Source organism: Chiloscyllium punctatum, chromosome 36 (genome assembly GCF_047496795.1).
Source record: "Chiloscyllium punctatum isolate Juve2018m chromosome 36, sChiPun1.3, whole genome shotgun sequence".
In the NCBI taxonomy this organism is placed as follows: Eukaryota; Metazoa; Chordata; class Chondrichthyes; order Orectolobiformes; family Hemiscylliidae; genus Chiloscyllium; species Chiloscyllium punctatum.
Window position 1 is genome coordinate 48,490,431 of NC_092774.1, and position 23,771 is coordinate 48,514,201.

Consider the following 23,771-nt stretch of genomic DNA (forward strand, 5'->3'; position numbering starts at 1 on the left):
GGTGGGAAAGATGCTGGAGTCTATTATAAAGGATGAAATTACGACACATCTGGATAGTAGTAACAGAATAGGTTAGAGTCAGCATGGATTTATGAAGGGGCAATCATGCTTGATTAATCTTCTGGACAGGTTAGGTGACCTGGACAGGTTAGGCGAGTGGACAGATGCGTGGCAGATGCAGTTTAATGTGGATAAATGTATGGTTATCCACTTTGGTGGCAAGAACAGGAAGGCAGATTACTACCTAAATGGAGTCAAGTTAGGTAAAGGGGCAGTACAAAGAGATCTGGGTGTTCTTGTACACCAGTCAGTGAAGGTAAGCATGCAGGTACAGCAGGTAGTGAAGAAATCTAATAGCATGCTGGCCTTCATAACAAGAGGGATTGAGTATAGAAGCAAAGAGGTTCTTCTGCGGCTGTACAGGGCCCTGGTGAGACCGCACCTGGAATATTGTGTGCAGTTCTGGTCTCCACATTTGAGGAAAGACATTCTGGCTATTGAGGGAGTGCAGCATAGGCTCACGAGGTCAATTCCTGGAATGGCGGGACTACCTTATGTTGAAATATTGGAGTGACTGGGCTTGTATACCCTTGAGTTTAGAAGACTAAGAGGGGATCTGATTGAGACGTATAAGATTATTAAAGGATTGGACGCTCTGGAGGCAGGAAATATGTTTCCGCTAATGGGTGAGTCCCGAACCAGAGGACACAGCTTAAAAATACGGGGTAGACCATTTAGGACAGAGGTGAGGAGAAACTTCTTCACCCAGAGAGTGGTGGCTGTGTGGAATGCTCTGTCCCAGAGGGCAGTGGAGGCCCAGTCTCTGGATTCATTTAAGAAAGAGTTGGATAGAGCTCTCAAGGATAGTGGAATCAAGGGTTATGGAGATAAGGCAGGAACAGGATACTGATTGAGGATGATCAGCCATGACCATATTGAATGGTGGTGCAGGCTCGAAGGGCAGAATGACCTACTCCTGCACCTATTGTCTATTGAGAGAGAGAGAGAGACAGAGAGCGAGCGAGAAAGAGAGAGAGAAAAAGAGAGAGACAGACAGACAGATAGAGAAAGACAGACAGACAGACCGAGAGGGAGAGAGACACAGGGAGGAAAAGCTGGGATAGGGATAAAGAAGATAGACTTCAAATTTCTGTAGCTCAACCAGAATTGACAGAAGGTCCCAAACTCTCAAGTCACACTACCTGGGAAGACATCTGCTCAGTAAGAAAACCATCACCACAAAGAAACACACCAGTAAGGTCACACTGATGAGAGACAGACCACGAGCTCAGTGAGTGGGAATGGATTTGATTTATCATCCAACCCATTGACACAGTGGGAAGCTCACTGGTGACTGACTAGCTTGGATCTTGTTGTTAGTTAGATTCAGCACCGAAGCACATTCGCTCTGACATTTGAGGCTAGTATCTGTTGATGCTCAAGTTCCTTATTATTAGGATCAAGTTTAAACTGGCAGTTTGATTCTACTTACGAAGAATACAGAGTACCATTCTCCATGCTGTCTTCAACGTTCTGCAAGACAAAAATGAAGTGATTTGCTTGTAAGTCTTGCAACGTATTGCATAAGAATATAAAATAAAGAGGAGTAGGCAGCTCAGCCCCTTGAGCCTGCGCCATCACGTAATACATTCATGGCTGATCTCATCGTGCTCTCAACTCCACGTTTCTGTTCACTCTTAATCCTTTAATCTCTTAATAATTAAAAACTGGACTATCACCCCCTTACGTTTCCTGCACACACTGAAATCCACGCTCTAAGGGGTAGCGAATCCCACAGATTCACAACCCTTCAGAGAAGTAATTTCTCATCCCCCTTTTTAAATCTGTTCGCCCTTCACCAGAGAACTGTGATTGCTTGTTCCAGATTGCCTGACGTGAGGAAGCATCCTCTGGATGTCTACTTTGTCAACCCCGTTTGAAATATTGTACACCTCAATTAGATTGTCACTGACTCTTTTAAATTCTATCTTCTGTATTCTCTACTCATAATGCAGTCTGATCTACACTGGGGACAGCAAAACACAGATTAGATTATCCCGTTGTGAAATAACCTCCAGTCGGACCGGGAGCTGTATGCTGACCTTCCAGTCACTTGTCACTTCAATTCTTTACCTCATTTAAAAGGGACCCAAGGAGCAACTTTTTCACACAGAGGGTGGTACGTGTATGGAATGAGCTGCCAGAGGAAGTGGTGGAGGCTGGTACAACTGCAACATTGAAGAGGCATTTGGAAGGGTATATGAATAGGAAGGGTTTGGGGGATATGGGCCGGGTGCTGGCAGGTGGGACTAGATTGGGTTGGGATATCTGGTCGGCATGGACGGGTTGGACCGAAGGGTCTGTTTCCGTGCTGTACTTCTCTATGATCTGTCATCTTTCTTTTTCATTCAAGACCTCTGAAGAGGAACTTGAGAACAAAATGATGAAATTTATTTTCAGTCTGGAATTGGTCTTTAGTTCACAATCTACAATTCAGTGTCAGAAATGTTCCATCGACGATTGGAAGGATGTTGTGAGAGTTGAAAGGGTTCAGAAAAGATTTACAAGGATGTTGTTAGGGTTGGAGGATTTGAGCTACAGGGAGGCTGAACAGGCTGGGGCTGTTTTCTCTGGAGCGTCGGAGGCTGAGGGGTGACCTTATAGAGGTTTACAAAATCATGAGGGACGTGAATAGGGTAAATAGGCAAAGTCTTTTCCCTGGGGTCGGGGAGCCCAGAACTGGAGGGCATAGGTTTAGGGTGAGAGGGGAAAGATATAAAAGGGACCTAAGGGGCAACTTTTTCACGCACAGGGTGGTACGTGTATGGAATGAGCTGCCAGAGGATGTGGTGGAGGCTGGTACAATTGCAACATTTAAGAGGCATTTGGATGGGTACATGAATAGGAAGGGTTTGGAGGGATATGGGCCGGGTGCTGGCAGGTGGGATTAGATTGGGTTGGGATATCTGGACGGGATGTAGGGGTTGCACTGAAGGGCCTATTTCCGTGCTGGACATCTCTGTCATGATTTGGAGAAGCCGGTGTTGGACTGGGGTGGACAAAGTTAAAAATCACACAACACCAGGTTAGAGTCCAACAGGTCGAATTGGAAGCAGACTAGCTTTCGGAGCGACACGATCACCTGATGAAGGAGCAGCGCTCCCATAGCTAGTGCTTCCAAACAAGCCTGTTGGACTCTAACCTGGAGTTGTGTGGTTTTTAACTTTGCACATCTCTGTGACTGACTCTTTTTCGTCAGGAGACAAAAAAAATAAACAGAACTGTTTCCCTTTCTCCAGGGCTCGGGACTCGCCTGACCCTGAGGAATGCAGCGACCTGGTCACAAGCAGACACTGCTGTTGGTTTGACCTTGCTGGGTACAGTGCCAGCCCCTTGGGAAGCTGCAGCGAAACAGAGACTGCCCGAGAGATGCCCTGGCAGCTCGTGCCCCGCAGTGTTGGAGGTGGGGGAGGGGCGGGACCTTGCCCCCAACAAAGATGGCGACTGCCACTGCACCGGTGATCGCCTGAGACACGCGGCTGATTGGACTTGGCGCCTCGTGCAACACCGGGAGCTGCGACTTCGCACGTCAGGACCCAGACCGGGTGTTTTCCAGGTCGCCTGCCGTCCTCCCAGGCCTCCCTTTCACCTCTCCATGCCCTCCACACGCACCGCCCGGTTTTCCAACACCACGGCTGCGCAGAACGACGGTCTTCGCCGCCGGCGCTGGGCACATTCCGATTGGACGCAGAGTGGGCGACGCCCTCACGTTGGCCACGCCCCCGACTTCCTCAGGGCCGCGCGGAGACGTCACAAAGACGGCCGCGAGCGGTGAGGGGAGAAAGGCTCGAGACAGCGTCTGCGCGGAGCTGGGAGTCAGCGTCATCCTTCAGTGATCGGTGCAGTGTGCAGTGTCACCCAGTTAGTGGGTATTCAGTGATCGGTGCAGTGTGCAGGGTCACCCAGTTAGTGGGTATTCAGTGATCGGTGCAGTGTGCAGGGTCACCCAGTTAGTGGGTATTCAGTGATCGGTGCAGTGTGCAGGGTCACCCAGTTAGTGGGTATTCAGTGATCGGTGCAGTGTGCAGGGTCACCCAGTTAGTGGGTATTCAGTGATCGGTGCAGTGTGCAGGGTCACCCAGTTAGTGGGTATTCAGTGATCGGTGCAGGGTCACCCAGTTAGTGGGTATTCAGTGATCAGTGCAGGGTCACCCAGTTAGTGGGTATTCAGTGATCGGTGCAGTGTGCAGGGTCACCCCGTTAGTGGGTATTCAGTGATCGGTGCAGTGTGCAGGGTCACCCAGTTAGTGGGTATTCAGTGATCGGTGCAGTGTGCAGGGTCACCCAGTTAGTGGGTATTCAGTGATCGGTGCAGTGTGCAGGGTCACCCAGTTAGTGGGTATTCAGTGATCGGTGCAGTGTGCAGGGTCACCCAGTTAGTGGGTATTCAGTGATCGGTGCAGTGTGCAGGGTCACCCAGTTAGTGGGTATTCAGTGATCGGTGCAGTGTGCAGGGTCACCCCGTTAGTGGGTATTCAGTGATCGGTGCAGTGTGCTGGGTCACCCAGTTAGTGGGTATTCAGTGATCGGTGCAGTGTGCAGGGTCACCCAGTTAGTGGGTATTCAGTGATCGGTGCAGTGTGCAGGGTCACCCCGTTAGTGGGTATTCAGTGATCGGTGCAGTGTGCAGGGTCACCCAGTTAGTGGGTATTCAGTGATCGGTGCAGTGAGCAGGGTCACCCAGTTAGTGGGTATTCAGTGATCAGTGCAGGGTCACCCAGTTAGTGGGTATTCAGTGATCGGTGCAGTGTGCAGGGTCACCCAGTTAGTGGGTATTCAGTGATCGGTGCAGTGTGCAGGGTCACCCAGTTAGTGGGTATTCAGTGATCAGTGCAGGGTCACCCAGTTAGTGGGTATTCAGTGATCGGTGCAGTGTGCAGGGTCACCCAGTTAGTGGGTATTCAGTGATTGGTGCAGTGTGCAGGGTCACCCAGTTAGTGGGTATTCAGTGATCAGTGCAGGGTCACCCAGTTAGTGGGTATTCAGTGATCGGTGCAGTGTGCAGGGTCACCCAGTTAGTGGGTATTCAGTGATCGGTGCAGTGTGCAGGGTCACCCAGTTAGTGGGTATTCAGTGATCGGTGCAGTGTGCAGGGTCACCCAGTTAGTGGGTATTCAGTGATCAGTGCAGGGTCACCCAGTTAGTGGGTATTCAGTGATCGGTGCAGTGTGCAGGGTCACCCAGTTAGTGGGTATTCAGTGATCGGTGCAGTGTGCAGGGTCACCCAGTTAGTGGGTATTCAGTGATCGGTGCAGTGTGCAGGGTCACCCAGTTAGTGGGTATTCAGTGATCAGTGCAGGGTCACCCAGTTAGTGGGTATTCAGTGATCGGTGCAGGGTCACCCAGTTAGTGGGTATTCAGTGATCGGTGCAGTGTGCAGGGTCACCCAGTTAGTGGGTATTCAGTGATCGGTGCAGTGTGCAGGGTCACCCAGTTAGTGGGTATTCAGTGATCAGTGCAGGGTCACCCAGTTAGTGGGTATTCAGTGATCGGTGCAGTGTGCAGGGTCACCCAGTTAGTGGGTATTCAGTGATCGGTGCAGTGTGCAGGGTCACCCAGTTAGTGGGTATTCAGTGATCGGTGCAGTGTGCAGGGTCACCCAGTTAGTGGGTATTCAGTGATCAGTGCAGGGTCACCCAGTTAGTGGGTATTCAGTGATCGGTGCAGTGTGCAGGGTCACCCAGTTAGTGGGTATTCAGCGATCGGCGCAGGGTCACCCAGTTAGTGGGTATTCAGTGATCGGTGCAGTGTGCAGGGTCACCCAGTTAGTGGGTATTCAGTGATCGGTGCAGTGTGCAGGGTCACCCAGTTAGTGGGTATTCAGCGATCGGCGCAGGGTCACCCAGTTAGTGGGTATTCAGTGATCGGTGCAGTGTGCAGGGTCACCCAGTTAGTGGGTATTCAGTGATCGGTGCAGTGTGCAGGGTCACCCAGTTAGTGGGTATTCAGCGATCGGCGCAGGGTCACCCAGTTAGTGGGTATTCAGTGATCGGTGCAGTGTGCAGGGTCACCCAGTTAGTGGGTATTCAGTGATCGGTGCAGGGTCACCCAGTTAGTGGGTATTCAGTGATCGGTGCAGTGTGCAGGGTCACCCAGTTAGTGGGTATTCAGTGATCGGTGCAGGGTCACCCAGTTAGTGGGTATTCAGTGATCAGTGCAGGGTCACCCAGTTAGTGGGTATTCAGTGATCGGTGCAGTGTGCAGGGTCACCCAGTTAGTGGGTATTCAGTGATCGGTGCATGGTCACCCAATTAGTGGGTATTCAGTGATCGGTGTAGGGTCACCCAGTTAGTGGGTATTCAGTGATCGCTGCAGTGTGCAGGGTCACCCAGTTAGTGGGTATTCAGTGATCGGTGCAGGGTCACCCAGTTAGTGGGTATTCAGTGATCGCTGCAGTGTGCAGGGTCACCCAGTTAGTGGGTATTCAGTGATCGGTGCAGGGTCACCCAGTTAGTGGGTATTCAGTGATCGCTGCAGTGTGCAGGGTCACCCAGTTAGTGGGTATTCAGTGATCGGTGCAGGGTCACCCAGTTAGTGGGTATTCAGTGATCAGTGCAGGGTCACCCAGTTAGTGGGTATTCAGTGATCGGTGCAGGGTCACCCAGTTAGTGGGTATTCAGTGATCGGTGCAGGGTCACCCAGTTAGTGGGTATTCAGTGATCGGTGCAGTGTGCAGGGTCACCCAGTTAGTGGGTATTCAGTGATCGGTGCAGTGTGCAGGGTCACCCAGTTAGTGGGTATTCAGTGATCGGTGCAGTGTGCAGGGTCACCCCGTTAGTGGGTATTCAGTGTTCGGTGCAGTGTGCAGGGTCACCCCGTTAGTGTGTATTCAGTGATCGGTGCAGTGTGCAGGGTCACCCAGTTAGTGGGTATTCAGTGATCGGTGCAGTGTGCAGGGTCACCCAGTTAGTGGGTATTCAGTGATCGGTGCAGGGTCACCCAGTTAGTGGGTATTCAGTGATCGGTGCAGGGTCACCCAGTTAGTGGGTATTCAGTGATCGGTGCAGTGTGCAGGGTCACCCAGTTAGTGGGTATTCAGTGATCGGTGCAGTGTGCAGGGTCACCCAGTTAGTGGGTATTCAGTGATCGGTGCAGTGTGCAGGGTCACCCAGTTAGTGGGTATTCAGTGATCGGTGCAGTGTGCAGGGTCACCCAGTTAGTGGGTATTCAGTGATCGGTGCAGTGTGCAGGGTCACCCAGTTAGTGGGTATTCAGTGATCGGTGCAGTGTGCAGGGTCACCCAGTTAGTGGGTATTCAGTGATCGGTGCAGTGTGCAGGGTCACCCAGTTAGTGGGTATTCAGTGATCGGTGCAGTGTGGAGGGTCACCCAGTTAGTGGGTATTCAGTGATCGGTGCAGTGTGCAGGGTCACCCAGTTAGTGGGTATTCAGTGATCGGTGCAGTGTGCAGGGTCACCCAGTTAGTGGGTAATCAGTGATCGGTGCAGGGTCACCCAGTTAGTGGGTATTCAGTGATCGGTGCAGGGTCACCCAGTTAGTGGGTAATCAGTGATCGGTGCAGGGTCACCCAGTTAGTGGGTATTCAGTGATCGGTGCAGTGTGCAGGGTCACCCAGTTAGTGGGTAATCAGTGATCGGTGCAGGGTCACCCAGTTAGTAGGTATTCAGTGATCGGTGCAGGGTCACCCAGTTAGTGGGTAATCAGTGATCGGTGCAGGGTCACCCAGTTAGTGGGTATTCAGTGATCGGTGCAGGGTCACCCAGTTAGTGGGTAATCAGTGATCGGTGCAGGGTCACCCAGTTAGTGGGTATTCAGTGATCGGTGCAGGGTCACCCAGTTAGTGGGTATTCAGTGATCGGTGCAGGGTCACCCAGTTAGTGGGTATTCAGTGATCGGTGCAGGGTCACCCAGTTAGTGGGTATTCAGTGATCGGTGCAGGGTCACCCAGTTAGTGGGTATTCAGTGATCGGTGCAGGGTCACCCAGTTAGTGGGTATTCAGTGATCGGTGCAGTGTGCAGGGTCACCCAGTTAGTGGGTATTCAGCGATCGGTGCAGGGTCACCCAGTTAGTGGGTATTCAGTGATCGGTGCAGGGTCACCCAGTTAGTGGGTATTCAGTGATCGGTGCAGTGTGCAGGGTCACCCAGTTAGTGGGTATTCAGTGATCGGTGCAGGGTCACCCAGTTAGTGGGTATTCAGTGATCGGTGCAGTGTGCAGGGTCACCCAGTTAGTGGGTATTCAGCGATCGGTGCAGGGTCACCCACTTAGTGGGTATTCAGCGATCGGTGCAGGGTCACCCAGTTAGTGGGTATTCAGTGATCGGTGCAGTGTGCAGGGTCACCCAGTCAGTGGGTATTCAGCGATCGGTGCAGGGTCACCCAGTCAGTGGGTATTCAGTGATCGGTGCAGTGTGCAGGGTCACCCAGTTAGTGGGTATTCAGTGATCGGTGCAGGGTCACCCAGTTAGTGGGTATTCAGTGATCGGTGCAGTGTGCAGGGTCACCCAGTTAGTGGGTATTCAGTGATCGGTGCAGGGTCACCCAGTTAGTGGGTATTCAGTGATCGGTGCAGGGTCACCCAGTTAGTGTGTATTCAGTGATCGGTGCAGTGTGCAGGGTCACCCAGTTAGTGGGTATTCAGTGATTGGTGCAGTGTGCAGGGTCACCCAGTTAGTGGGTATTCAGTGATCGGTGCAGTGTGCAGGGTCACCCAGTTAGTGGGTATTCAGTGATCGGTGCAGTGTGCAGGGTCACCCAGTTAGTGGGTATTCAGTGATTGGTGCAGTGTGCAGGGTCACCCAGTTAGTGGGTATTCAGTGATCGGTGCAGTGTGCAGGGTCACCCAGTTAGTGGGTATTCAGTGATCGGTGCAGTGTGCAGGGTCACCCAGTTAGTCGGTATTCAGTGATCGGTGCAGTGTGCAGGGTCACCCAGTTAGTGGGTATTCAGTGATCGGTGCAGGGTCACCCAGTTAGTGGGTATTCAGTGATCGGTGCAGTGTGCAGGGTCACCCAGTTAGTGGGTATTCAGTGATTGGTGCAGGGTCACCCAGTTAGTGGGTATTCAGTGATCGGTGCAGGGTCACCCAGTTAGTGGGTATTCAGTGATCGGTGCAGTGTGCAGGGTCACCAGTTAGTGGGTATTCAGCGATCGGTGCAGTGTGCAGGGTCACCCAGTTAGTGGGTATTCAGTGATCAGTGCAGGGTCACCCAGTTAGTGGGTATTCAGTGATCGGTGCAGTGTGCAGGGTCACCCAGTTAGTGGGTATTCAGTGATCGGTGCAGTGTGCAGGGTCACCCAGTTAGTGGGTATTCAGTGATCGGTGCAGTGTGCAGGGTCACCCAGTTAGTGGGTATTCAGTGATTGGTGCAGGGTCACCCAGTTAGTGGGTATTCAGTGATCGGTGCAGGGTCACCCAGTTAGTGGGTATTCAGTGATCGGTGCAGTGTGCAGGGTCACCCAGTTAGTGGGTATTCAGTGATCGGTGCAGGGTCACCCAGTTAGTGGGTATTCAGTGATCAGTGCAGGGTCACCCAGTTAGTGGGTATTCAGTGATCGGTGCAGTGTGCAGGGTCATCCAGTTAGTGGGTATTCAGTGATCGGTGCAGTGTGCAGGGTCACCCAGTTAGTGGGTATTCAGTGATCGGTGCAGGGTCACCCAGTTAGTGGGTATTCAGTGATCGGTGCAATGTGCAGGGTCACCCAGTTAGTGGGTATTCAGTGATCGGTGCAGGGTCACCCAGTTAGTGGGTATTCAGTGATCGGTGCAGTGTGCAGGGTCACCCAGTTAGTGGGTATTCAGTGATCGGTGCAGGGTCACCCAGTTAGTGGGTATTCAGTGATCGGTGCAGGGTCACCCAGTTAGTGGGTATTCAGTGATCGGTGCAGTGTGCAGGGTCACCCAGTTAGTGGGTATTCAGTGATCGGTGCAGTGTGCAGGGTCACCCAGTTAGTGGGTATTCAGCGATCGGTGCAGTGTGCAGGGTCACCCAGTTAGTGGGTATTCAGTGATCGGTGCAGTGTGCAGGGTCACCCAGTTAGTGGGTATTCAGTGATCGGTGCAGTGTGCAGGGTCACCCAGTTAGTGGGTATTCAGTGGTCGGTGCAGTGTGCAGGGTCACCCAGTTAGTGGGTATTCAGTGATCGGTGCAGTGTGCAGGGTCACCCAGTTAGTGGGTATTCAGTGATCGGTGCAGTGTGCAGGGTCACCCAGTTAGTGGGTATTCAGTGATCGGTGCAGTGTGCAGGGTCACCCAGTTAGTGGGTATTCAGTGATCGGTGCAGTGTGCAGGGTCACCCAGTTAGTGGGTATTCAGTGATCGGTGCAGGGTCACCCAGTTAGTGGGTATTCAGTGATCGGTGCAGTGTGCAGGGTCACCCAGTTAGTGGGTATTCAGTGATCGGTGCAGTGTGCAGGGTCACCCAGTTAGTGGGTATTCAGTGATCGGTGCAGTGTGCAGGGTCACCCAGTTAGTGGGTATTCAGTGATCGGTGCAGGGTCACCCAGTTAGTGGGTATTCAGTGATCGGTGCAGTGTGCAGGGTCACCCAGTTAGTGGGTATTCAGTGATCGGTGCAGTGTGCAGGGTCACCCAGTTAGTGGGTATTCAGTGATCGGTGCAGTGTGCAGGGTCACCCAGTTAGTGGGTATTCAGTGATCGGTGCAGGATCACCCAGTTAGTGGATATTCAGTGATCGGTGCAGTGTGCAGGGTCACCCAGTTAGTGGGTATTCAGTGATCGGTGCAGTGTGCAGGGTCACCCAGTTAGTGGGTATTCAGTGATCGGTGCAGTGTGCAGGGTCACCCAGTTAGTGGGTATTCAGTGATCAGTGCAGGGTCACCCAGTTAGTGGGTATTCAGTGATCGGTGCAGTGTGCAGGGTCACCCAGTTAGTGGGTATTCAGTGATCGGTGCAGTGTGCAGGGTCACCCAGTTAGTGGGTATTCAGCGATCGGTGCAGTGTGCAGGGTCACCCAGTTAGTGGGTATTCAGTGATCGGTGCAGGGTCACCCAGTTAGTGGGTATTCAGTGATCGGTGCAGTGTGCAGGGTCACCCAGTTAGTGGGTATTCAGTGATCGGTGCAGTGTGCAGGGTCACCCAGTTAGTGTGTATTCAGCGATCGGTGCAGTGTGCAGGGTCACCCAGTTAGTGTGTATTCAGTGATCGGTGCAGTGTGCAGGGTCACCCAGTTAGTGGGTATTCAGTGATCGGTGCAGTGTGCAGGGTCACCCAGTTAGTGGGTATTCAGTGATCGGTGCAGTGTGCAGGTTCACCCAGTTAGTGGGTATTCAGTGATCGGTGCAGTGTGCAGGGTCACCCAGTCAGTGGGTATTCAGCGATCGGTGCAGGGTCACCCAGTCAGTGGGTATTCAGTGATCGGTGCAGTGTGCAGGGTTACCCAGTTAGTGGGTATTCAGTGATCGGTGCAGGGTCACCCAGTTAGTGGGTATTCAGTGATCGGTGCAGTGTGCAGGGTCACCCAGTTAGTGGGTATTCAGTGATCGGTGCAGTGTGCAGGGTCACCCAGTTAGTGTGTATTCAGCGATCGGTGCAGTGTGCAGGGTCACCCAGTTAGTGTGTATTCAGTGATCGGTGCAGTGTGCAGGGTCACCCAGTTAGTGGGTATTCAGTGATCGGTGCAGTGTGCAGGGTCACCCAGTTAGTGGGTATTCAGTGATCGGTGCAGTGTGCAGGTTCACCCAGTTAGTGGGTATTCAGTGATCGGTGCAGTGTGCAGGGTCACCCAGTTAGTGGGTATTCAGCGATCGGTGCAGGGTCACCCAGTTAGTGGGTATTCAGTGATCGGTGCAGTGTGCAGGGTCACCCAGTCAGTGGGTATTCAGCGATCGGTGCAGGGTCACCCAGTCAGTGGGTATTCAGTGATCGGTGCAGTGTGCAGGGTCACCCAGTTAGTGGGTATTCAGTGATCGGTGCAGGGTCACCCAGTTAGTGGGTATTCAGTGATCGGTGCAGTGTGCAGGGTCACCCAGTTAGTGGGTATTCAGTGATCGGTGCAGGGTCACCCAGTTAGTGGGTATTCAGTGATCGGTGCAGGGTCACCCAGTTAGTGTGTATTCAGTGATCGGTGCAGTGTGCAGGGTCACCCAGTTAGTGGGTATTCAGTGATTGGTGCAGTGTGCAGGGTCACCCAGTTAGTGGGTATTCAGTGATTGGTGCAGTGTGCAGGGTCACCCAGTTAGTGGGTATTCAGTGATCGGTGCAGTGTGCAGGGTCACCCAGTTAGTGGGTATTCAGTGATTGGTGCAGTGTGCAGGGTCACCCAGTTAGTGGGTATTCAGTGATCGGTGCAGTGTGCAGGGTCACCCAGTTAGTGGGTATTCAGTGATCGGTGCAGTGTGCAGGGTCACCCAGTTAGTCGGTATTCAGTGATCGGTGCAGTGTGCAGGGTCACCCAGTTAGTGGGTATTCAGTGATCGGTGCAGGGTCACCCAGTTAGTGGGTATTCAGTGATCGGTGCAGTGTGCAGGGTCACCCAGTTAGTGGGTATTCAGTGATTGGTGCAGGGTCACCCAGTTAGTGGGTATTCAGTGATCGGTGCAGGGTCACCCAGTTAGTGGGTATTCAGTGATCGGTGCAGTGTGCAGGGTCACCCAGTTAGTGGGTATTCAGTGATCGGTGCAGGGTCACCCAGTTAGTGGGTATTCAGTGATCAGTGCAGGGTCACCCAGTTAGTGGGTATTCAGTGATCGGTGCAGGGTCACCCAGTTAGTGGGTATTCAGTGATCGGTGCAGTGTGCAGGGTCACCCAGTTAGTGGGTATTCAGTGATCGGTGCAGTGTGCAGGGTCACCCAGTTAGTGGGTATTCAGTGATCAGTGCAGGGTCACCCAGTTAGTGGGTATTCAGTGATCGGTGCAGTGTGCAGGGTCACCCAGTTAGTGGGTATTCAGTGATCGGTGCAGTGTGCAGGGTCACCCAGTTAGTGGGTATTCAGTGATCGGTGCAGTGTGCAGGGTCACCCAGTTAGTGGGTATTCAGTGATCGGTGCAGGGTCACCCAGTTAGTGGGTATTCAGTGATCGGTGCAGTGTGCAGGGTCACCCAGTTAGTGGGTATTCAGTGATCGGTGCAGGGTCACCCAGTTAGTGGGTATTCAGTGATCGGTGCAGTGTGCAGGGTCACCCAGTTAGTGGGTATTCAGTGATCGGTGCAGGGTCACCCAGTTAGTGGGTATTCAGTGATCGGTGCAGGGTCACCCAGTTAGTGGGTATTCAGTGATCGGTGCAGTGTGCAGGGTCACCCAGTTAGTGGGTATTCAGTGATCGGTGCAGTGTGCAGGGTCACCCAGTTAGTGGGTATTCAGCGATCGGTGCAGTGTGCAGGGTCACCCAGTTAGTGGGTATTCAGTGATCGGTGCAATGTGCAGGGTCACCCAGTTAGTGGGTATTCAGTGATCGGTGCAGTGTGCAGGGTCACCCAGTTAGTGGGTATTCAGTGATCGGTGCAGTGTGCAGGGTCACCCAGTTAGTGGGTATTCAGTGATCGGTGCAGTGTGCAGGGTCACCCAGTTAGTGGGTATTCAGTGATCGGTGCAGTGTGCAGGGTCACCCAGTTAGTGGGTATTCAGTGATCGGTGCAGTGTGCAGGGTCACCCAGTTAGTGGGTATTCAGTGATCGGTGCAGTGTGCAGGGTCACCCAGTTAGTGGGTATTCAGTGATCGGTGCAGGGTCACCCAGTTAGTGGGTATTCAGTGATCGGTGCAGTGTGCAGGGTCACCCAGTTAGTGGGTATTCAGTGATCGGTGCAGTGTGCAGGGTCACCCAGTTAGTGGGTATTCAGTGATCGGTGCAGTGTGCAGGGTCACCCAGTTAGTAGGTATTCAGTGATCGGTGCAGGGTCACCCAGTTAGTGGGTATTCAGTGATCGGTGCAGTGTGCAGGGTCACCCAGTTAGTGGGTATTCAGTGATCGGTGCAGGATCACCCAGTTAGTGGATATTCAGTGATCGGTGCAGTGTGCAGGGTCACCCAGTTAGTGGGTATTCAGTGATCGGTGCAGTGTGCAGGGTCACCCAGTTAGTGGGTATTCAGTGATCGGTGCAGTGTGCAGGGTCACCCAGTTAGTGGGTATTCAGTGATCAGTGCAGGGTCACCCAGTTAGTGGGTATTCAGTGATCGGTGCAGTGTGCAGGGTCACCCAGTTAGTGGGTATTCAGTGATCGGTGCAGTGTGCAGGGTCACCCAGTTAGTGGGTATTCAGCGATCGGTGCAGTGTGCAGGGTCACCCAGTTAGTGGGTATTCAGTGATCGGTGCAGGGTCACCCAGTTAGTGGGTATTCAGTGATCGGTGCAGTGTGCAGGGTCACCCAGTTAGTGGGTATTCAGTGATCGGTGCAGTGTGCAGGGTCACCCAGTTAGTGTGTATTCAGCGATCGTTGCAGTGTGCAGGGTCACCCAGTTAGTGTGTATTCAGTGATCGGTGCAGTGTGCAGGGTCACCCAGTTAGTGGGTATTCAGTGATCGGTGCAGTGTGCAGGGTCACCCAGTTAGTGGGTATTCAGTGATCGGTGCAGTGTGCAGGTTCACCCAGTTAGTGGGTATTCAGTGATCGGTGCAGTGTGCAGGGTCACCCAGTCAGTGGGTATTCAGCGATCGGTGCAGGGTCACCCAGTCAGTGGGTATTCAGTGATCGGTGCAGTGTGCAGGGTCACCCAGTTAGTGGGTATTCAGTGATCGGTGCAGGGTCACCCAGTTAGTGGGTATTCAGTGATCGGTGCAGTGTGCAGGGTCACCCAGTTAGTGGGTATTCAGTGATCGGTGCAGTGTGCAGGGTCACCCAGTTAGTGTGTATTCAGCGATCGGTGCAGTGTGCAGGGTCACCCAGTTAGTGTGTATTCAGTGATCGGTGCAGTGTGCAGGGTCACCCAGTTAGTGGGTATTCAGTGATCGGTGCAGTGTGCAGTGTCACCCAGTTAGTGGGTATTCAGTGATCGGTGCAGTGTGCAGGTTCACCCAGTTAGTGGGTATTCAGTGATCGGTGCAGTGTGCAGGGTCACCCAGTCAGTGGGTATTCAGCGATCGGTGCAGGGTCACCCAGTCAGTGGGTATTCAGTGATCGGTGCAGTGTGCAGGGTCACCCAGTTAGTGTGTATTCAGTGATCGGTGCAGGGTCACCCAGTTAGTGGGTATTCAGTGATCGGTGCAGTGTGCAGGGTCACCCAGTTAGTGGGTATTCAGTGATCAGTGCAGTGTGCTGGGTCACCCAGTTAGTGGGTATTCAGTGATCGGTGCAGTGTGCAGGGTCACCCAGTTAGTGGGTATTCAGTGATCGGTGCAGGGTCACCCAGTTAGTGGGTATTCAGTGATTGGTGCACTGTGCAGGGTCACCCAGTTAGTGGGTATTCAGTGATCGGTGCAGGGTCACCCAGTTAGTGGGTATTCAGTGATTGGTGCAGTGTGCAGGGTCACCCAGTTAGTCGGTATTCAGTTATCGGTGCAGGGTCACCCAGTTAGTGGGTATTCAGTGATCGGTGCAGTGTGCAGGGTCACCCAGTTAGTGGGTATTCAGTGATCGGTGCAGTGTGCAGGGTCACCCAGTTAGTGGGTATTCAGTGATCGGTGCAGTGTGCAGGGTCACCCAGTTAGTGGGTATTCAGTGATCGGTGCAGGGTCACCCAGTTAGTGGGTATTCAGTGATCGGTGCAGTGTGCAGGGTCACCCAGTTAGTGGGTATTCAGTGATCGGTGCAGGGTCACCCAGTTAGTGGGTATTCAGTGATCGGTGCAGGGTCACCCAGATAGTGGGTATTCAGTGATCGGTGCAGTGTGCAGGGTCACCCAGTTAGTGGGTATTCAGTGATCGGTGCAGTGTGCAGGGTCACCCAGTTCGTGGGTATTCAGTGATCGGTGCAGGGTCACCCAGTTAGTGGGTATTCAGTGATCGGTGCAGTGTGCAGGGGCATCCAGTTAGTGGGTATTCAGTGATCGGTGCAGTGTGCAGGGTCACCCAGTTAGTGGGTATTCAGTGATCGGTGCAGTGTGCAGGGTCACCCAGTTAGTGGGTATTCAGTGATCGGTGCAGGGTCACCCAGTTAGTGGGTATTCAGTGATCGGTGCACTGTGCAGGGTCACCCAGTTAGTGTGTATTCAGTGATCGGTGCAGTGTGCAGGGTCACCCAGTTAGTGGGTATTCAGTGATCGGTGCAGTGTGCAGGGTCACCCAGTTAGTGTGTATTCAGTGATCGGTGCAGTGTGCAGGGTCACCCAGTTAGTGGGTATTCAGTGATCGGTGCAGTGTGCAGGGTCACCCAGTTAGTGGGTATTCAGTGATCGGTGCAGGGTCACCCAGTTAGTGGGTATTCAGTGATCGGTGCAGGGTCACCCAGTTAGTGGGTATTCAGTAATCGGTGCAGTGTGCAGGGTCACCCAGTGAGTGGGTATTCAGTGATCGGTGCAGTGTGCAGGGTCACCCAGTTAGTGGGTATTCAGTGATCGGTGCAGTGTGCAGGGTCACCCAGTTAGTGGGTATTCAGTGATCGGTGCAGTGTGCAGGGTCACCCAGTTAGTGGGTATTCAGTGATCGGTGCAGTGTGCAGGGTCACCCAGTTAGTGGGTATTCAGTAATCGGTGCAGTGTGCAGGGTCACCCAGTGAGTGGGTATTCAGTGATCGGTGCAGTGTGCAGGGTCACCCAGTTAGTGGGTATTCAGTGATCGGTGCAGTGTGCAGGGTCACCCAGTTAGTGGGTATTCAGTGATCGGTGCAGTGTGGAGGGTCACCCAGTTAGTGGGTATTCAGTGATCGGTGCAGTGTGCAGGGTCACCCAGTTAGTGGGTATTCAGTGATCGGTGCAGTGTGCAGGGTCACCCAGTTAGTGTGTATTCAGTGATCGGTGCAGTGTGCAGGGTCACCCAGTTAGTGGGTATTCAGTGATCGGTGCAGTGTGCAGGGTCACCCAGTTAGTGTGTATTCAGTGATCGGTGCAGTGTGCAGGGTCACCCAGTTAGTGGGTATTCAGTGATCGGTGCAGTGTGCAGGGTCACCCAGTTAGTGGGTATTCAGTGATCGGTGCAGGGTCACCCAGTTAGTGGGTATTCAGTGATCGGTGCAGTGTGCAGGGTCACCCAGTTAGTGGGTATTCAGTGATCGGTGCAGTGTGCAGGGTCACCCAGTTAGTGGGTATTCAGTGATCGGTGCAGTGAGCAGGGTCACCCAGTTAGTGGGTATTCAGTAATCGGTGCAGTGTGCAGGGTCACCCAGTGAGTGGGTATTCAGTGATCGGTGCAGTGTGCAGGGTCACCCAGTTAGTGGGTATTCAGTGATCGGTGCAGTGTGCAGGGTCACCCAGTTAGTGTGTATTCAGTGATCGGTGCAGTGTGCAGGGTCACCCAGTTAGTGGGTATTCAGTGATCGGTGCAGTGTGCAGGGTCACCCAGTTAGTGGGTATTCAGTAATCGGTGCAGTGTGCAGGGTCACCCAGTGAGTGGGTATTCAGTGATCGGTGCAGTGTGCAGGGTCACCCAGTTAGTGGGTATTCAGTGATCGGTGCAGTGTGCAGGGTCACCCAGTTAGTGGGTATTCAGTGATCGGTGCAGTGTGGAGGGTCACCCAGTTAGTGGGTATTCAGTGATCGGTGCAGTGTGCAGGGTCACCCAGTTAGTGGGTATTCAGTGATCGGTGCAGTGTGCAGGGTCACCCAGTTAGTGGGTATTCAGTGATCGGTGCAGTGTGCAGGGTCACCCAGTTAGTGGGTATTCAGTGATCGGTGCAGTGTGCAGGGTCACCCAGTTAGGGTGTATTCAGTGATCGGTGCAGTGTGCAGGGTCACCCAGTTAGTGGGTATTCAGTGATCGGTGCAGGGTCACCCAGTTAGTGTGTATTCAGTAATCGGTGCAGGGTCACCCAGTTAGTGGGTATTCAGTGATCGGTGCAGTGTGCAGGGTCACCCAGTTAGTGGGTATTCAGTGATCGGTGCAGTGTGCAGGTTCACCCAGTTAGTGGGTATTCAGTGATCGGTGCAGTGTGCAGGGTCACCCAGTCAGTGGGTATTCAGCGATCGGTGCAGGGTCACCCAGTCAGTGGGTATTCAGTGATCGGTGCAGTGTGCAGGGTCACCCAGTTAGTGTGTATTCAGTGATCGGTGCAGGGTCACCCAGTTAGTGGGTATTCAGTGATCGGTGCAGTGTGCAGGGTCACCCAGTTAGTGGGTATTCAGTGATCAGTGCAGTGTGCTGGGTCACCCAGTTAGTGGGTATTCAGTGATCGGTGCAGTGTGCAGGGTCACCCAGTTAGTGGGTATTCAGTGATCGGTGCAGGGTCACCCAGTTAGTGGGTATTCAGTGATTGGTGCAGTGTGCAGGGTCACCCAGTTAGTGGGTATTCAGTGATCGGTGCAGGGTCACCCAGTTAGTCGGTATTCAGTTATCGGTGCAGGGTCACCCAATTAGTGGGTATTCAGTGATCGGTGCAGTGTGCAGGGTCACCCAGTTAGTGGGTATTCAGTGATCGGTGCAGTGTGCAGGGTCACCCAGTTAGTGGGTATTCAGTGATCGGTGCAGTGTGCAGGGTCACCCAGTTAGTGGGTATTCAGTGATCGGTGCAGGGTCACCCAGTTAGTGGGTATTCAGTGATCGGTGCAGGGTCACCCAGATAGTGGGTATTCAGTGATCGGTGCAGTGTGCAGGGTCACCCAGTTAGTGGGTATTCAGTGATCGGTGCAGTGTGCAGGGTCACCCAGTTAGTGGGTATTCAGTGATCGGTGCAGGGTCACCCAGTTAGTGGGTATTCAGTGATCGGTGCAGTGTGCAGGGTCATCCAGTTAGTGGGTATTCAGTGATCGGTGCAGTGTGCAGGGTCACCCAGTTAGTGGGTATTCAGTGATCGGTGCAGTGTGCAGGGTCACCCAGTTAGTGGGTATTCAGTGATCGGTGCAGGGTCACCCAGTTAGTGGGTATTCAGTGATCGGTGCAGTGTGCAGGGTCACCCAGTTAGTGTGTATTCAGTGATCGGTGCAGTGTGCAGGGTCACCCAGTTAGTGGGTATTCAGTGATCGGTGCAGTGTGCAGGGTCACCCAGTTAGTGTGTATTCAGTGATCGGTGCAGTGTGCAGGGTCACCCAGTTAGTGGGTATTCAGTGATCGGTGCAGTGTGCAGGGTCACCCAGTTAGTGGGTATTCAGTGTTCGGTGCAGGGTCACCCAGTTAGTGGGTATTCAGTGTTCGGTGCAGTGTGCAGGGTCACCCAGTTAGTGGGTATTCAGTGATCGGTGCAGTGTGCAGGGTCACCCAGTTAGTGGGTATTCAGTGATCGGTGCAGTGTGCAGGGTCACCCAGTTAGTGGGTATTCAGTAATCGGTGCAGTGTGCAGGGTCACCCAGTGAGTGGGTATTCAGTGATCGGTGCAGTGTGCAGGGTCACCCAGTTAGTGGGTATTCAGTGATCGGTGCAGTGTGCAGGGTCACCCAGTTAGTGGGTATTCAGTGATCGGTGCAGTGTGCAGGGTCACCCAGTTAGTGGGTATTCAGTGATCGGTGCAGTGTGCAGGGTCACCCAGTTAGTGGGTATTCAGTGATCGGTGCAGTGTGCAGGGTCACCCAGTTAGTGGGTATTCAGTGATCGGTGCAGTGTGCAGGGTCACCCAGTTAGTGGGTATTCAGTGATCGGTGCAGTGTGCAGGTTCACCCAGTTAGTGGGTATTCAGTGATCGGTGCAGTGTGCAGGGTCACCCAGTCAGTGTGTATTCAGCGATCGGTGCAGGGTCACCCAGTCAGTGGATATTCAGTGATCGGTGCAGTGTGGAGGGCCACCCAGTTAGTGGGTATTCAGTGATCGGTGCAGTGTGCAGGGTCTCCCAGTTAGTGGGTATTCAGTGATCGGTGCAGTGTGCAGGGTCACCCAGTTAGTGTGTATTCAGTGATCGGTGCAGTGTGCAGGGTCACCCAGTTAGTGGGTATTCAGTGATCGGTGCAGTGTGCAGGGTCACCCAGTTCGTGTGTATTCAGTGATCGGTGCAGTGTGCAGGGTCACCCAGTTAGTGGGTATTCAGTGATCGGTGCAGTGTGCAGGGTCACCCAGTTAGTGGGTATTCAGTGATCGGTGCAGTGTGCAGGGTCACCCAGTTAGTGTGTATTCAGCGATCGGTGCAGTGTGCAGGGTCACCCAGTTAGTGTGTATTCAGTGATCGGTGCAGTGTGCAGGGTCACCCAGTTAGTGGGTATTCAGTGATCGGTGCAGTGTGCAGTGTCACCCAGTTAGTGGGTATTCAGTGATCGGTGCAGTGTGCAGGTTCACCCAGTTAGTGGGTATTCAGTGATCGGTGCAGTGTGCAGGGTCACCCAGTCAGTGGGTATTCAGCGATCGGTGCAGGGTCACCCAGTCAGTGGGTATTCAGTGATCGGTGCAGTGTGCAGGGTCACCCAGTTAGTGGGTATTCAGTGATCAGTGCAGTGTGCTGGGTCACCCAGTTAGTGGGTATTCAGTGATCGGTGCAGTGTGCAGGGTCACCCAGTTAGTGGGTATTCAGTGATCGGTGCAGGGTCACCCAGTTAGTGGGTATTCAGTGATTGGTGCACTGTGCAGGGTCACCCAGTTAGTGGGTATTCAGTGATCGGTGCAGGGTCACCCAGTTAGTGGGTATTCAGTGATTGGTGCAGTGTGCAGGGTCACCCAGTTAGTCGGTATTCAGTTATCGGTGCAGGGTCACCCAGTTAGTGGGTATTCAGTGATCGGTGCAGTGTGCAGGGTCACCCAGTTAGTGGGTATTCAGTGATCGGTGCAGTGTGCAGGGTCACCCAGTTAGTGGGTATTCAGTGATCGGTGCAGTGTGCAGGGTCACCCAGTTAGTGGGTATTCAGTGATCGGTGCAGGGTCACCCAGTTAGTGGGTATTCAGTGATCGGTGCAGTGTGCAGGGTCACCCAGTTAGTGGGTATTCAGTGATCGGTGCAGGGTCACCCAGTTAGTGGGTATTCAGTGATCGGTGCAGGGTCACCCAGATAGTGGGTATTCAGTGATCGGTGCAGTGTGCAGGGTCACCCAGTTAGTGGGTATTCAGTGATCGGTGCAGTGTGCAGGGTCACCCAGTTCGTGGGTATTCAGTGATCGGTGCAGGGTCACCCAGTTAGTGGGTATTCAGTGATCGGTGCAGTGTGCAGGGGCATCCAGTTAGTGGGTATTCAGTGATCGGTGCAGTGTGCAGGGTCACCCAGTTAGTGGGTATTCAGTGATCGGTGCAGTGTGCAGGGTCACCCAGTTAGTGGGTATTCAGTGATCGGTGCAGGGTCACCCAGTTAGTGGGTATTCAGTGATCGGTGCACTGTGCAGGGTCACCCAGTTAGTGTGTATTCAGTGATCGGTGCAGTGTGCAGGGTCACCCAGTTAGTGGGTATTCAGTGATCGGTGCAGTGTGCAGGGTCACCCAGTTAGTGTGTATTCAGTGATCGGTGCAGTGTGCAGGGTCACCCAGTTAGTGGGTATTCAGTGATCGGTGCAGTGTGCAGGGTCACCCAGTTAGTGGGTATTCAGTGATCGGTGCAGGGTCACCCAGTTAGTGGGTATTCAGTGATCGGTGCAGGGTCACCCAGTTAGTGGGTATTCAGTAATCGGTGCAGTGTGCAGGGTCACCCAGTGAGTGGGTATTCAGTGATCGGTGCAGTGTGCAGGGTCACCCAGTTAGTGGGTATTCAGTGATCGGTGCAGTGTGCAGGGTCACCCAGTTAGTGGGTATTCAGTGATCGGTGCAGTGTGCAGGGTCACCCAGTTAGTGGGTATTCAGTGATCGGTGCAGTGTGCAGGGTCACCCAGTTAGTGGGTATTCAGTAATCGGTGCAGTGTGCAGGGTCACCCAGTGAGTGGGTATTCAGTGATCGGTGCAGTGTGCAGGGTCACCCAGTTAGTGGGTATTCAGTGATCGGTGCAGTGTGCAGGGTCACCCAGTTAGTGGGTATTCAGTGATCGGTGCAGTGTGGAGGGTCACCCAGTTAGTGGGTATTCAGTGATCGGTGCAGTGTGCAGGGTCACCCAGTTAGTGGGTATTCAGTGATCGGTGCAGTGTGCAGGGTCACCCAGTTAGTGTGTATTCAGTGATCGGTGCAGTGTGCAGGGTCACCCAGTTAGTGGGTATTCAGTGATCGGTGCAGTGTGCAGGGTCACCCAGTTAGTGTGTATTCAGTGATCGGTGCAGTGTGCAGGGTCACCCAGTTAGTGGGTATTCAGTGATCGGTGCAGTGTGCAGGGTCACCCAGTTAGTGGGTATTCAGTGATCGGTGCAGGGTCACCCAGTTAGTGGGTATTCAGTGATCGGTGCAGTGTGCAGGGTCACCCAGTTAGTGGGTATTCAGTGATCGGTGCAGTGTGCAGGGTCACCCAGTTAGTGGGTATTCAGTGATCGGTGCAGTGAGCAGGGTCACCCAGTTAGTGGGTATTCAGTAATCGGTGCAGTGTGCAGGGTCACCCAGTGAGTGGGTATTCAGTGATCGGTGCAGTGTGCAGGGTCACCCAGTTAGTGGGTATTCAGTGATCGGTGCAGTGTGCAGGGTCACCCAGTTAGTGTGTATTCAGTGATCGGTGCAGTGTGCAGGGTCACCCAGTTAGTGGGTATTCAGTGATCGGTGCAGTGTGCAGGGTCACCCAGTTAGTGGGTATTCAGTAATCGGTGCAGTGTGCAGGGTCACCCAGTGAGTGGGTATTCAGTGATCGGTGCAGTGTGCAGGGTCACCCAGTTAGTGGGTATTCAGTGATCGGTGCAGTGTGCAGGGTCACCCAGTTAGTGGGTATTCAGTGATCGGTGCAGTGTGGAGGGTCACCCAGTTAGTGGGTATTCAGTGATCGGTGCAGTGTGCAGGGTCACCCAGTTAGTGGGTATTCAGTGATCGGTGCAGTGTGCAGGGTCACCCAGTTAGTGGGTATTCAGTGATCGGTGCAGTGTGCAGGGTCACCCAGTTAGTGGGTATTCAGTGATCGGTGCAGTGTGCAGGGTCACCCAGTTAGGGTGTATTCAGTGATCGGTGCAGTGTGCAGGGTCACCCAGTTAGTGGGTATTCAGTGATCGGTGCAGGGTCACCCAGTTAGTGTGTATTCAGTAATCGGTGCAGGGTCACCCAGTTAGTGGGTATTCAGTGATCGGTGCAGTGTGCAGGGTCACCCAGTTAGTGGGTATTCAGTGATCGGTGCAGTGTGCAGGTTCACCCAGTTAGTGGGTATTCAGTGATCGGTGCAGTGTGCAGGGTCACCCAGTCAGTGGGTATTCAGCGATCGGTGCAGGGTCACCCAGTCAGTGGGTATTCAGTGATCGGTGCAGTGTGCAGGGTCACCCAGTTAGTGTGTATTCAGTGATCGGTGCAGGGTCACCCAGTTAGTGGGTATTCAGTGATCGGTGCAGTGTGCAGGGTCACCCAGTTAGTGGGTATTCAGTGATCAGTGCAGTGTGCTGGGTCACCCAGTTAGTGGGTATTCAGTGATCGGTGCAGTGTGCAGGGTCACCCAGTTAGTGGGTATTCAGTGATCGGTGCAGGGTCACCCAGTTAGTGGGTATTCAGTGATTGGTGCAGTGTGCAGGGTCACCCAGTTAGTGGGTATTCAGTGATCGGTGCAGGGTCACCCAGTTAGTCGGTATTCAGTTATCGGTGCAGGGTCACCCAATTAGTGGGTATTCAGTGATCGGTGCAGTGTGCAGGGTCACCCAGTTAGTGGGTATTCAGTGATCGGTGCAGTGTGCAGGGTCACCCAGTTAGTGGGTATTCAGTGATCGGTGCAGTGTGCAGGGTCACCCAGTTAGTGGGTATTCAGTGATCGGTGCAG